The following is a 12,960-nucleotide window of genomic DNA, read 5'->3' as shown; positions in this document are numbered from 1 at the left end:
TGTGCTAAACTTAACATTGACAAGATACTTTTTCAAAAACCTTGCAACTTGGACACTTTGGTACTAACCAACTGATATTTTATAGGAAAATATAAGGTTACTCAAATCATTAGATACTGACTGAAAAATATTTATTGTGTGACATATTTTTTCATTCTGAATTCTGCATCTTTGAAGCTCTCTTAGTTTTCTCCAAGGAGAGAAAGTCAGAAGTAATCAAAAGTATTTATTACACTCTTGCAGAGTTTAATAAACTCTTTTAATTTTTCAAACCACATAAACTTTTTAATTTTTCAAACCACATAAACAAAAAAAATGGTTTTCAATGTGTTTATGAAGAGAATTTACTAGAAAAATTAAACTTATAGAGAAATTTAAATAAAAATAAGTTCCTTGGACAAAGAATATTTTAAAAAATAAGCTAAACGAAAGAGTCATTGGAATATGCTGGTAAGTATATTAACCCAGTGGTAGATAGTGAGGAGCACTGGAAAACCTCCCTGGACAACAAGAAAAAGCTTTCTCAGCAGTTTGCCATGCTATCTAAAATTCTACAGTTGCAATCTTAGACAGCATTTCTTCAATGAAGTTTAAAAATTTTTAACTGCGGTGTGAAATGCAAACCAGAATGCCCCCGTTAAAATTGTATAAAACCAGGGGCACCTGGGTGGCTCAGTGGATTAAGTGTCCAACATCAGCTTAGGTCATGATCTCAGAGTCCGTGAGTTTGAGCCCTGTGTCGGGATCTGTGCTGACAGCTCAAAGCCTGGAGCCTGCTTCATATTCTGGGTCTCCCTCTGTCTCTCTGCCCCTTCCTGGCTTGTGCTCTCTCTCAAAAATAAAACAAAACCAAAAAATAGATGTTTGGTTTGTATAAAACCAAAAACTGGATGTTTTAGTTTGTATAAAACCAAAAAATAGATGTTTCCAACTGTAAATTTATCAGTTTTGTAAGCGGTTTTAATATTGTATTATATTGAGTTGTATAGATCTATTACAATTTGACCATTTCTTTATTGTTGGGTATTTATAATCACTTTCTGCTTTTTACTTTTATAAATAACAATGCAATAAATGTTTTTATTCTAAACTTTTTTTTACACAAAGCATTTTCACAATATAATCTGTATTTTACAGTATTATCTAAATATCCTCCCATAGGACAGGTTTTCAGAAGTGGGATTATTGGGTTTATCTTATTTTTAAAGGGCTTATTTGAAGGGGCACATGCACCGCAATGTTTATAGCAGCACTATCAATAATAGCCAAATTATGGAAAGAGCTAAAATGTCCATAGACTGATGAATGGATAAAGAATGTGTGGCATGCACATACATGCCATGTATCATATATATATGATATATGTATATGATATATATCATATATATATGATACATATATATGATGCATATATATGATGCATTATATTATATGCAATATAATGGTATATTGCTTGGTGATCAAAAAGAATGAAATCTTGCCTTTTGCAACTACGTGGTTGGAACTAGAATATATTAAGTGAAATAAGTCAGTCAGAGACAAATATCATAGGATATCACTCCTATGTGGAATTTAAGAAACAAAACAGATGACATAGGGGAAGGGAAGGAAAAATAAGATAAAAACAGAGACGGAGGAAAACCATAAGAGACTGTAGAGAACTGTAGAGAACAAACAGGGTTGCTGGAGGGGTATTGAGTGGTGGGATAGCTAAATGAGTGATGGGCATTAAGGAGGGCATTTGTTGGGATGAGCACTGGGTGTTAGATGTAAGTGATGAATCACTAAATTCTACTCCACAAACCATTATTACACTATATATTAACTTGGATTTAAATAAAAAAGAAATACATTAAAAAAATAAAAGCTCTGAAAACAAAATATTTTTAAAGTTCTTAAAAAACATTCCCAAATTGCTTAAAAAAAACAAAACTTAAGAGTAGTTTTAGGTTCACAGCATAATTGAGCAGAAAGTATGAGAGTTCCCATATACTCCCTGCCCTCAAATGTGCACAGTCCTCTCCACTATCAAAACCACCCACCAGAATGGTATATTTGTTACAATTGAATCCACATTGACACAGCATTTTCACCCTAAGTCAATTATTTCAAAGTTCACTGTTGTTAAATATTCTATGGGTTTTGACAAATGTATAATGACTTGTGTCTACCATTATAGTATCAAGAAAATACAGAATAGTTTCACTGCCCAACACATCCTCTGTTCTCTATTCATTTCTCCCCTCTAACCTCTGGTACCACTTACCCTTTTTATTGTCGACGACGTTTTGCCTTTTCCAGAATGTCATAGTTTGAATTTCGTAGAATGTAGCCTTTTCAGATTGACATCTTTTGCTTAGTAATATGCATTTAAGATTCCTCCTGGTCTTTCATGGCTTGATAGCTCATTTCTTTTTAGCACTGAAAAATATTCCATTGTCTGGATGCACCAGTTGATTTATCCATTCACTTACTGAAGAATATTTTGTTGCTTCCAAGTCTTATGCATTATGGATAAGGATGCTAAAAACATTTGTCTGCAGATTTTCGTGTAGACATAAGTTTCCAACCCCTTTGGATAAATACGAAGGAACATGACTGTTGGGTTGTATGGTTAACGTATGTTCAGTTTTGTAAGAAACTACCAAAATGCCATCCAAAGTGGTTGTACCATTTTGTATTCCCACTAGGAACGTATGAAAGAGAGAGTTTCTGTTGCTCCATATCCTTGTCAACATTTAGTGTTGTCACTATTTTGGGTCTTAGCCATTCAGGTAGGTGTGCAGTGGTATCTCACTGTGTTATTTTTTTAATTCCATGATAGCATATGTCATTGAGCATCTTTTAATATGCTTATTTACTATCTATATATCTTCTTTAGTGAGGTGCTTATTCAGGTCATTTAATCATTTTTAATTGGGTGTTAGTATCCTTGTTGAGTTTTATGTGCTCTTTTTATATTTTGGGTAACAATCCATTATCAGATATGTCTTTTTCAAATATTTTCTTCCAGTCTTTGGCTTACATTCTGAATTAATTTTTCAAGCAATTTATTCTATTATTATTTGGTTTCAAATATCAAGAACAAGTTGAACGAAAAATAGTTGTTTGTTATTAGGAGACACGGGGTTTCCTGGAACTCATGGAAATCAGGCCATTGGGAGAGACTGAATAGAAATTAGAAAGCCATCTGCTAAATCTGACTCACCTATCTCCTTTTCTCTGTGTCTCTCACTTTTCTCAATCTCTGCAAAACAGCCTGGCTGATTCTCCATCTATGGCCACTTCACATATCTCCAGATCATATCATGCCTTAAGCTTTTTTTTTTTTTTTTTTTTTTTAATTTTTTTTTTTCAACGTTTATTTATTTTTGGGACAGAGAGAGACAGAGCATGAACGGGGGAGGGGCAGAGAGAGAGGGAGACACAGAATCGGAAACAGGCTCCAGGCTCTGAGCCGTCAGCACAGAGCCCGACGCGGGGCTCGAACTCACGGACCGCGAGATCGTGACCTGGCTGAAGTCGGATGCTTAACCGACTGCGCCACCCAGGCGCCCCTTAAGCTTTTTTTTTTAATGTTTATTTATTTTGAGAGAGAAAAATCACAAGTGGGGAGGGGCAGAGAGAAAGGGAGAGAGAGAATTCCAAGCAGATTCCATGCCGTCATCACAGAGCCCCATACAGGGCTCAAACCCACAAACTGTGAGATCATGACCTATGCGGAAATCAAGAGTCAGACGCCTAACCGACTGAGCCACCCAGTTGCCCCATGACTTAAGCTTTTAGCCAGGCAAAAAGATTACCTTGCTACTGCTCAGTTTACATTCTGATTGGCCACGGCTATGGATGTGTTCTAGAGGTAAAACACTGTTCCTGGTACCCACACTTATGAATGGATTGGTTTGCACTGGAAGCACTCAGGCATTTGTAGACAATAAGTGATAGATTGTTATCTGGGAAGACATTCATAAAATGCGACAGATGCTGTTCCACCATTTTACAAAAGCACCAGTAGAGTAAAACTGACAATTCTCTTGCATTCTCAATGTCAATAATAAAACTAAATACTTAGGCTTTATTAGTCTGTTAAGACAATGACATCTTATTAATAGAAATTGCATTTTTGATTGCTAATATGCTATCTTTTCATATATGTGTTATTTGTGTTTAGTTTTGTTAGCAGACGGTATATATCACCTTTTATAAATTTATTTTTTAACTTTTAATGTGGATTTATTTTGAGAGTGAGAGATAGAGAAAGAGAGAATCCCAAGCAGGCTTCGAACTGTCAACACAAAGCCTGATGCAGGGCTCGAACCCACAAACTGTAAGGTCATGACCTGAGACAAAATCAAGAGTTGGATACCTGATTGAGCCACCAAGTGCCCCATTCACCTTATTATTGAATATCCTTTTGTTTTATTATCAATTTATTTATTTTAAAGTATATTAATATTTTTGGCGTTTTCATTTTATGGTTAAACATTTTCTAATTTCTTGTTTGTCTTTTAAATTTATGTTGGACACCAACATACATAATATTTTAGGTAGGAGCTAAATTAGTTGACCTTTTGTGCATTTCTTAATTTTAAGTTTTTAAATTTTCTCTTACTCAGAAATTATATTTATTTATTTTTGCTTTGTGTTTTGTTATTTTGGAGACTTAAAAATTCCCTTTGGGGCACCCAGGTGGCCCAGTCAGTTAAGCATCCAACTTCAGCTCAGGTTGTGATCTCGCAGTTTGTGGGTTTAAGCCCTGCATCGGGCTCTGTGCTGATGGCTCAGAGCCTGGAGCCTGCTTCGGGTTCTGTCTCCCTCTCTCTCTGCCCCTCCCATGCTCCTGCTGTGTCTTGGTCTCTCAAAAATAAACATACATTAAATTTTTTTTTAAAAATTCCTCTTGACATAAGCTGCCATATTCATTATATTTCTAGAGTTTCTTTATAATTGTTTAGATACTAATGAATATTATAGCGCAATTTGAAAACTATCTGATAAAAGAAAAATCTAATCAGGTTAAGCTAATAAAGGAAAATATAGCAGAAGTCTTGGGCAAATTTAGTAGCCTCATTCATCGTATCTTGTCTTCAATTAAACCAAGGAGTTTTTCTTAAATACAGTATCTAAATTTTGACAGAATGATAATATTGTGCGAAAACCTACAAATCTAGAAAACATGCTATTAAGAAATAATACTCAAATCTATCTCCAGGTAAGAGAATTGAGAACTTTTATTTTTTTCATATTTATGTTTTCTAATTTCTCCATGTGTTTGCTTGTGTTGAAAACGATAGTGTAGGGATGCTTGGGTGGCTCAGTTGGTGAAGCGTCTGACTTCAGCTCAGGTCATGATCTGACAGCTCAGAGCCTGGAGCCTACTAAGGATTCTGTGTCTCCCACTCTCTCTCTCTGCCCCTCCCTGACTCATGTTCTGTTTCTGTCTCAAAAGTAAACACTAAAAAAAATTTAAAAAAGAAAACTATAATGATTCACCATGTAGATAGATTCCGGAGCCAAACTGTGTGATCTTTAACTCAAGTTTTACACCTTCGCAGCTATGTAATGATTGGCAATTAACTTCACCTTTCAGTGTCTCACTTTATCTTATCCAAAAAAAATGGAGATAATACTTAAAAATACTCATTTCATTTAGGACAATGCCTCAATAAACAAACAAATGAACAAAGTCTCAATAAGTATTAGTATATATTAGTGTGTGTGTATATATATATATACACCCACACATATTTATATATGTTATAATATATATAATATATATATTATATATATATATATACACACACATATACATACATATATATATATAAATCTATCTACATCTGTAACTATATACTTATATTTACATACATATACAAAGAGAAGGAGAGAAAAGGAATTAAGATGGGGGATTCCCATTAGGATATGAAAATGAATCTAAATTAATTTATTCAGATACTCTAAGTGGCAATAAAATGTAGTATTCCCACAACTCATAACTTTTGAAAAGATGATGAATTTTACTCAAAGCAGTTTTTTAGGGAAAATATTATACAGCCATATGGCCTGAAAAGGAACTCTGTCACATTGGAAGCAGACATTATTTAAAGTGCACATCAGTCATGCATGCCATGTTTGGCTCTTTATTGATTGTGAAAACAGCTTTGAATGTGTGCATTATTCAGTTCTTTCTTACGTAAATTCTTTCGTATCCAGAAATCAAGGTTCTTTATTGCCCAAGGAAGAGATAATGTCAATGGCTTGCAACCTTCCTGAAGATGAATGCTGTCTTAATGCTGTCTAAAGGGTAAACTCATTACTTATGGAAAATAAATGTCAAGGTGAGACACTGACTTAGGAATGATGCTCACCCATAAGGGCCATATCCCCATTGTACTATACAGTTCATGGATAGATTTATCATTTGTCTCACTCACTTAAATAGAATAAGTCTTGTCTAAACAATGGACTGCCGCGCCTGAGTTAATTTAGTTGGGAAACCTCTTTGCTCTGAATTTTATTAGACAGTATTAATATACGATGCATAGAGGTACATTTTGAAGTGTATAAATCTTTGACAAGAGATGTTTTCAATTTGAACCTGAATTAGAAGTTACATTTTTATTTCTTAACCTCATGATGAAAAAAAAAATGATTACTCTTTAGTAGTCTTACTGAGTGACACAGGCATATCATATGGTGTAACAAGAAATAAATACAGAACACAGCAAATTAATTGATACTATGCTGGGTGAGTCTGCCTCCTTTTTTCATTTAGGCATCTCTGAAGATGAAAGAAACAGAATGTTTTCCTTAGTTACTGCAATGAGGTTATTTAATTATAATCATCTGGCTATGGCTTAGTTCATGATACAAGATAATCTAATGTAGGGGGTTGTAGAAGGGAGACAAGGTAAACAGGGGTGCAAAGTGGGAGAAAGAAAGGTGTTTCATTTCCTCTGATAGAGATCAAAGGCTAAGTTTGATTATTTGGGATTGTCTCGGTGTTTTGTTGTTTTTGAGGGGGGCAGAATATGTCAACTAAAAAAATCAGTCATTTCTGTGTAATTCACAACGTTTTGTTAAAAAAATTATAAAAGTGAATTTAAGCAAGACTTATTGCAGATTATAGTGAAGAAATAGAAAGCTTTCAGCAGACAGAGTCATACTATGTTCTGCTTTAACACTATCCACCCTAAAATGTTATCTATACCATTTATATCCTCTTCTACTTACTTTTTATTACCATGTTTAAAAGTATAATTTATGCTTTTATATTTCCTACTTATATTGCAGGAATGTCATGAGCAGATGAAATCTTTGTAAATTTCTGTGTCATCATTTGAGGAACAGAAGATCTAATAACCTAAATTTTCACAAGTCCTTACTACCCTGAATCAGATATGGCTAAATCTCTCTCAATAATTCAAATGGAGAAAATGAATGGCTTGATGGATGTGGGAGAACTAAGTGCCAGTAGACTAAATGTATTGAAAAATTCCAGTGATTGAGAGACATTATTCAAAAATAATGCTGAGGCCAATTCTTGGCACATAGGCACATAGTACTATGTAGTGCTCAATTATTAGAAAAGAACATTTTTATTTTTAATAAGACATTTCTTTCTAACATATGAATTCATATTCAATTAACTGTTTACTGAACATCTACTCTGTGACCCACTTGCCCTAAGTGCTTTGAAATATGTTATTTCATCATTTTATTTAAATGAATGTAATTCTAATGATCTCCAAGGGGTTTTATGCTAATCTCTGTCCTTTATTTTCTCAACATTGTTAGATATGTTTCATTAAATATTGTCATGCATTTTTTACATTTTGTAAATATCAGTATTTGTATCTTTACTTGAAATTGCTTCTTTTATATTTCTTGTAGTGTTACTATCACAGAAATATCCAAACATTCGCACTTTACTTTGAAAATAGTAATCTCTCCAAGTACTAGAAGTCTTTTGAAGTAGTAACTGGACAAGTCTATGGAGAAAAATTCAAGTTTAGTCATTTAAGAAGTAGATTCGGTTTGTCTCTGCAAGGAAAAATGGAGAGAATAGAGAAAGACAATTTAAGGAGAATACTTCTTCATGCCCTGAATAACAGCAATTAACATATAAATATGTTCTAAGAGTGTGTGTGTGTGTGTCTGTCTGTATACACACACACACACATATTTATATATATTTGTAATTAATCAACTGTCTAGATCTTAGGTCTCTGAATAAAAACAAACATAATTACATTATTCTTGACAGAAACCCAGAAGTTTAATAAAAAATGAAGGGTTCAATAAAGGGTAAATAAAATTAGAATTTCTTTCACTGAGACACCTGCCTTGCACTAGATTGAGTCTGCAAATCAAAACCACTCTGTTTTACCCTGAAGAAAGGAACTATCTCTGAGGATAAAGCTGTTCTTCCCACGGTTCTCAGAGAACATGTAGGATGTAAACAAAGTGTCTTGACACAATTTTTAAAAAACTAGGTAAGCTAAATTTTGAATTATAAAGGATGATCGTCTAAGTAAAACAATGAACTCAACTGGACGTGTTTATGACAAAACTGAACACATAAAAGAAATAAAACCAGTAAGTGTCATAAAACCAATGGCATTGATATTAAGAAACATGGATACATGAAAATTAAAATGTGAGTTTTAATAAAGTCATCTAATGAAACATAAAGTTGAATCTGACCAGAATCACTTAATCACTTCACACTATGAAATAAGATGACTTAAGAGTACATTATGTATTAAATTGAATATAATGTTTCTAACGAAAAATTGAATCAGTGATTCAGAAGTCATAAATGATGAATTAAAATACTGATATTTACAAAATGTAAAAAATGCATGACAATTACTTTTCCAAATAGATTTCCTTTTAATAAATATATGTATTGACTTGTTGATATACAGTGAAATGAACATGTTTCTTACTTGTATTTACTTTAACTCTCTGTATTTTCCAAGAGGTCAAATAGATTGGAAAGGGTAAGGGGAGAAGGAAAGAGGGCAACTTAGAGGGAGACGGGGGAAGGGAGTCACAGGAAGTGAGATGGAGGGACTGAAGAGGATTAATCACATACAACTTATTTCAAGACCCTTGAGAATCCTGTTTTATGGTAGGTAGGAACAGGTGCATGGAACATATATAGCAGAGAATGCTACCTATGTTTCACATATGACAGAAAAGCAAATTATACCATCATATGATTCAGTTCATTATGATAGAGGTAGTAAGCACAATATAAAACATCATGAAGAATTTTGTCTTCTTAAATTATTATTCTTAGTATTTCCTCTACTGGTACTTGATGCCCATAATTTGGAGAGAAAATTTAGGGAAATAAGGATGAAAATAGGAGTAGAACAAGTTCCTAGAATTAGTCAATTACGCAAGTTTGTAAAGGTAACTACAGAATTTCAGTTTACAAATGGTTAGTAATGAGAACAAAAGTTCTTTGGAGTTCATAGGGGCTTTGTAATATTTTAATTGCTTCTTTTATATTGAAGAGCAAAGTACAAATCATAATGGTATTGAGAAATAATGACCTAATGGAGATTAACATGTAAGCACCCAGAAAAGCCATTTCATTTTTATTCATACCTGAACTTTGGACACATACTTCTGTTTAATGAATATTGGTGTATTAAGCAGAAAAACATCATCTGTTCAAACACACTTGGTAGTTTAAGGTTTCATTTTTCTATCAAACATCTTGCAAGCCAAGTGATTTCATCAGCATATTCAAATCAATGCCCAGCACCTGTAAAAGGTCACTTGTAACACTTTGAAACAGAAGATACAGAAGACTTGAACCTAAAAACATTACAGTGGAATTGTTTTCTAACAAAATAGTTTTTAATATTTCATATTTACAACTTGTCAAATTCTAATAATTTCAAAATCATTTATACAAATGTCAATGTGAGAATTTTGTTTCTGGTGAAAATGTTTTTAATAATCAGTGAGAAAAGAAAGTGTTATTTGATAAGTGGTCCTGTGACACTTGGCTTATTTTTGAAAAACACTGGAATAAGACGTTTGCTTCTGAGCATATTTCAAATAAGTACACATGGATTGAAGTGTGTTATTTAAAAAAAGCAATCTTCCAAACAAAATTTATAGGTGATTAACTCATGATATAAATTGACTTAAAAACATTTCTTTTAATGTTTATTTTTGAGAGAGAGAGAGGGAGAGAGAGATGGAGTGTGAGAGGGTAAGGGGCAGATAGAGAGGGAGACACAGAATCCAAGGCAGGCTCCAGGCTCTGAGCTGTCAGCACAGAGCCCCATGTGGGGCTTGAACTCATGAACCGCAAGATCATGACCTGAGCTGAAGTTGGACGCTTAACCAACTGAACCACCCAGGCACCCCAACTTTAATTTTTTTTTTTAATTTAAGGAAAAGGCATGCAGATTTGGCTACATATATACATATTTTAAAAGGTCTTTATATCAAAATCACCATAAACACACTAAGTTGATACTTTGAAATCTGGAACAATGGCACTCCTATAACCTAGAAAACTTTCTGTCACAATAGAAATGCTGCACGAAGTCAAGTTTTTTAGTATGTGTAGCTGAGCTATACATGGAAGGAAAGGAAGGAAGGAAGGAGAGAGGGAGGGAGGGAGTACAGGAAGGAGGGAAGGAAGGGAATCTCTAGATAATAGAAACAAATAGGGGTAAATATATTAGTGAATCAATACCACATCTGGGTTGCTGGTATGGTCACTTCAAACCATGATTTTTATGTTTCTGCCATGTTTGAGACACAGAAATCTCTGGCACAGACGTCTGCACAAGGATCGAACCTTTTCAAGCACTCGTGTCCACCCTGAGTTCCTTGGGTCCTGCCAGGGAGTAGTTTGCATGTCCCCTGTCTCCCTGTGCCAACAGCACTCTGTTCTAAGCCTGGAGACTTTGAGGGCACACATCTCCCTTTCCTCAGGTCTTTAGACTTCTGGAAATATAATCCAGGAAGCCTTGCCCCAAAAGTCATGGAAACACTTTAAGAGATGGAAAGAAAAGAAGGGGAACAAAAAGAGAAAATATAAATGAACGTTTCCAGAAAGTATTTTACCCGACATTCTAAGACTTATTTAAAGGAGATTGCAAATAGAATATACTGTGCCAGAGGAAGTCATTATGAAAATTATTTATGGAGAGCTTGAGGCTGGAATCCAGCTGTGAAAAATGAGTAGTAATTCAACTGAAGGAAAGACATTCTAGGCTGGCACAACTATAAGACATAATTAGAAAAGCTGCACAGAGGGGTTGGAGGAAACAGTAAGCAACTGGACCGTTTTCTTGCCAGTTTTCATGGCCACCAGGACAATATCCTAATTACACTACCATTTTCAAACACTGACTTTAAATTAAAAAAATCCAAATCTCACTTTATCCAAATAAATAAATAATCTTGGATGTGGAGAGGAGCTGGAACTTGTTGAATAATAATAATTAAAAGGAACAAAAAGAATATAACTACCATAAAACCTCGCCAAATCTCTTCATATGTGGGTCTCTCCAGTAAAATGATCTTTACTACATTTTTAAAAATTACATATTTGAGATGAGTAAGAATCATGTATGTGTCCACGTACTTCCTGGTCTCATCCACCACTATTGGAGAAACTAGATTTTGGAATACGTACATCTGTTGATTTTAAATGATGATTTGCAGTGCTGTATTATCCCACTTACTGAAATCATAGCCTTGGAGACAGAGCATCAGTGCCTTCTTCAATTAACATTGAGTATTAAAATCTAAAAGATGATTTTTGAAAATGAAATGAATACTTTCATGGGAAGTTTAAAAAAAAATCAGGGGTGCCTGTATGGCTTAGTCTGGTAAGCACCCAAATTTGGCTCAGGTCATGATCTTGTAGTTTGTGACTTCAAGCCCCAAGTCCAGCTCTGTGCAGACAGATCAATGTTTATTTATTTTTGAGAGACAAGGATAGCGTGAGTGGGGAGGGGCAGAGAGAGAGGGAGACACAGAATCTGAAGCAGGCTCCAGGCTCTGAAATGTCAGCACAGAGCCCCACATGGGGCCCGCACCTATGAACCATGAGATAATAACCTGAGCTGAAGTTGGATGCTTAACCAAATGAGCCAACCAGGTGCCTCTGTGCTGACAGATCAGAGCCTGGAGCCTGCTTTGGATTCTGTATCTGTGTCTCTCCCTCTGCCCCTCCTCCACTAGTTTGTTCTCTCTCTCTCTCTCTCTCTCTCTCTCTCTCTCTCTCTCTCAAAAACAAACAAACATTAAAAAAAAATAAATCAAACTTAACCCCTTTGGCTAGAAGGAATCAGGCTTCTTATGAGGATATGGAATAAGTTATGATACCTTACGAAAGTACACATAAATGAGACACATTAATTAAAAAACAGAAGTAACCAAAATAGATGTGACAAAAAAGAGGCAGATCTTTGTAAAATAATGTGGCATATATTTTTTCCAGTGAATTTAAGATAGTTTGATTAAATTATGCTATCCATTTTTGGCAATTAGTATGGTAGATACCAGTTTACAATGAGGGAATCAAGTTTCAAAAAATTAATCATTGGCAAAAATAGAATTAATCAATGATTGTAAAGCACTGAGAAAATTCATTTCTGACACTAAGTCAAGAACAGGACTAGTCCTACATTAAGGCTAATTCACAGATGCGCACATGATATGTGAGAGCGGGAGAGGCAGAGTGAGTGAGTGAGAGAATCCCAAGCAAACAGGGCTCAATCCCACAAACCATGAGACCATGACCTGAGCCAAAATCAAGAGTCAGAGGCTTAACTGACTGAGCCACCCAGTGACCCCTGAACATGCCCTTCTTACTCCCTAGATATCTTCACTCACAGGTCTTTGATGGTGACCACTGGTTATCGCTTTACTAGACTAGTCCCCTTCTCTTATAATTAGGGTGACCATATCGCT

The sequence above is a fragment of the Lynx canadensis genome, chromosome C2, assembly GCF_007474595.2.
Source record: "Lynx canadensis isolate LIC74 chromosome C2, mLynCan4.pri.v2, whole genome shotgun sequence".
Lineage (NCBI taxonomy): Eukaryota > Metazoa > Chordata > Mammalia > Carnivora > Felidae > Lynx > Lynx canadensis.
This window is presented reverse-complemented; position numbering follows the sequence as displayed.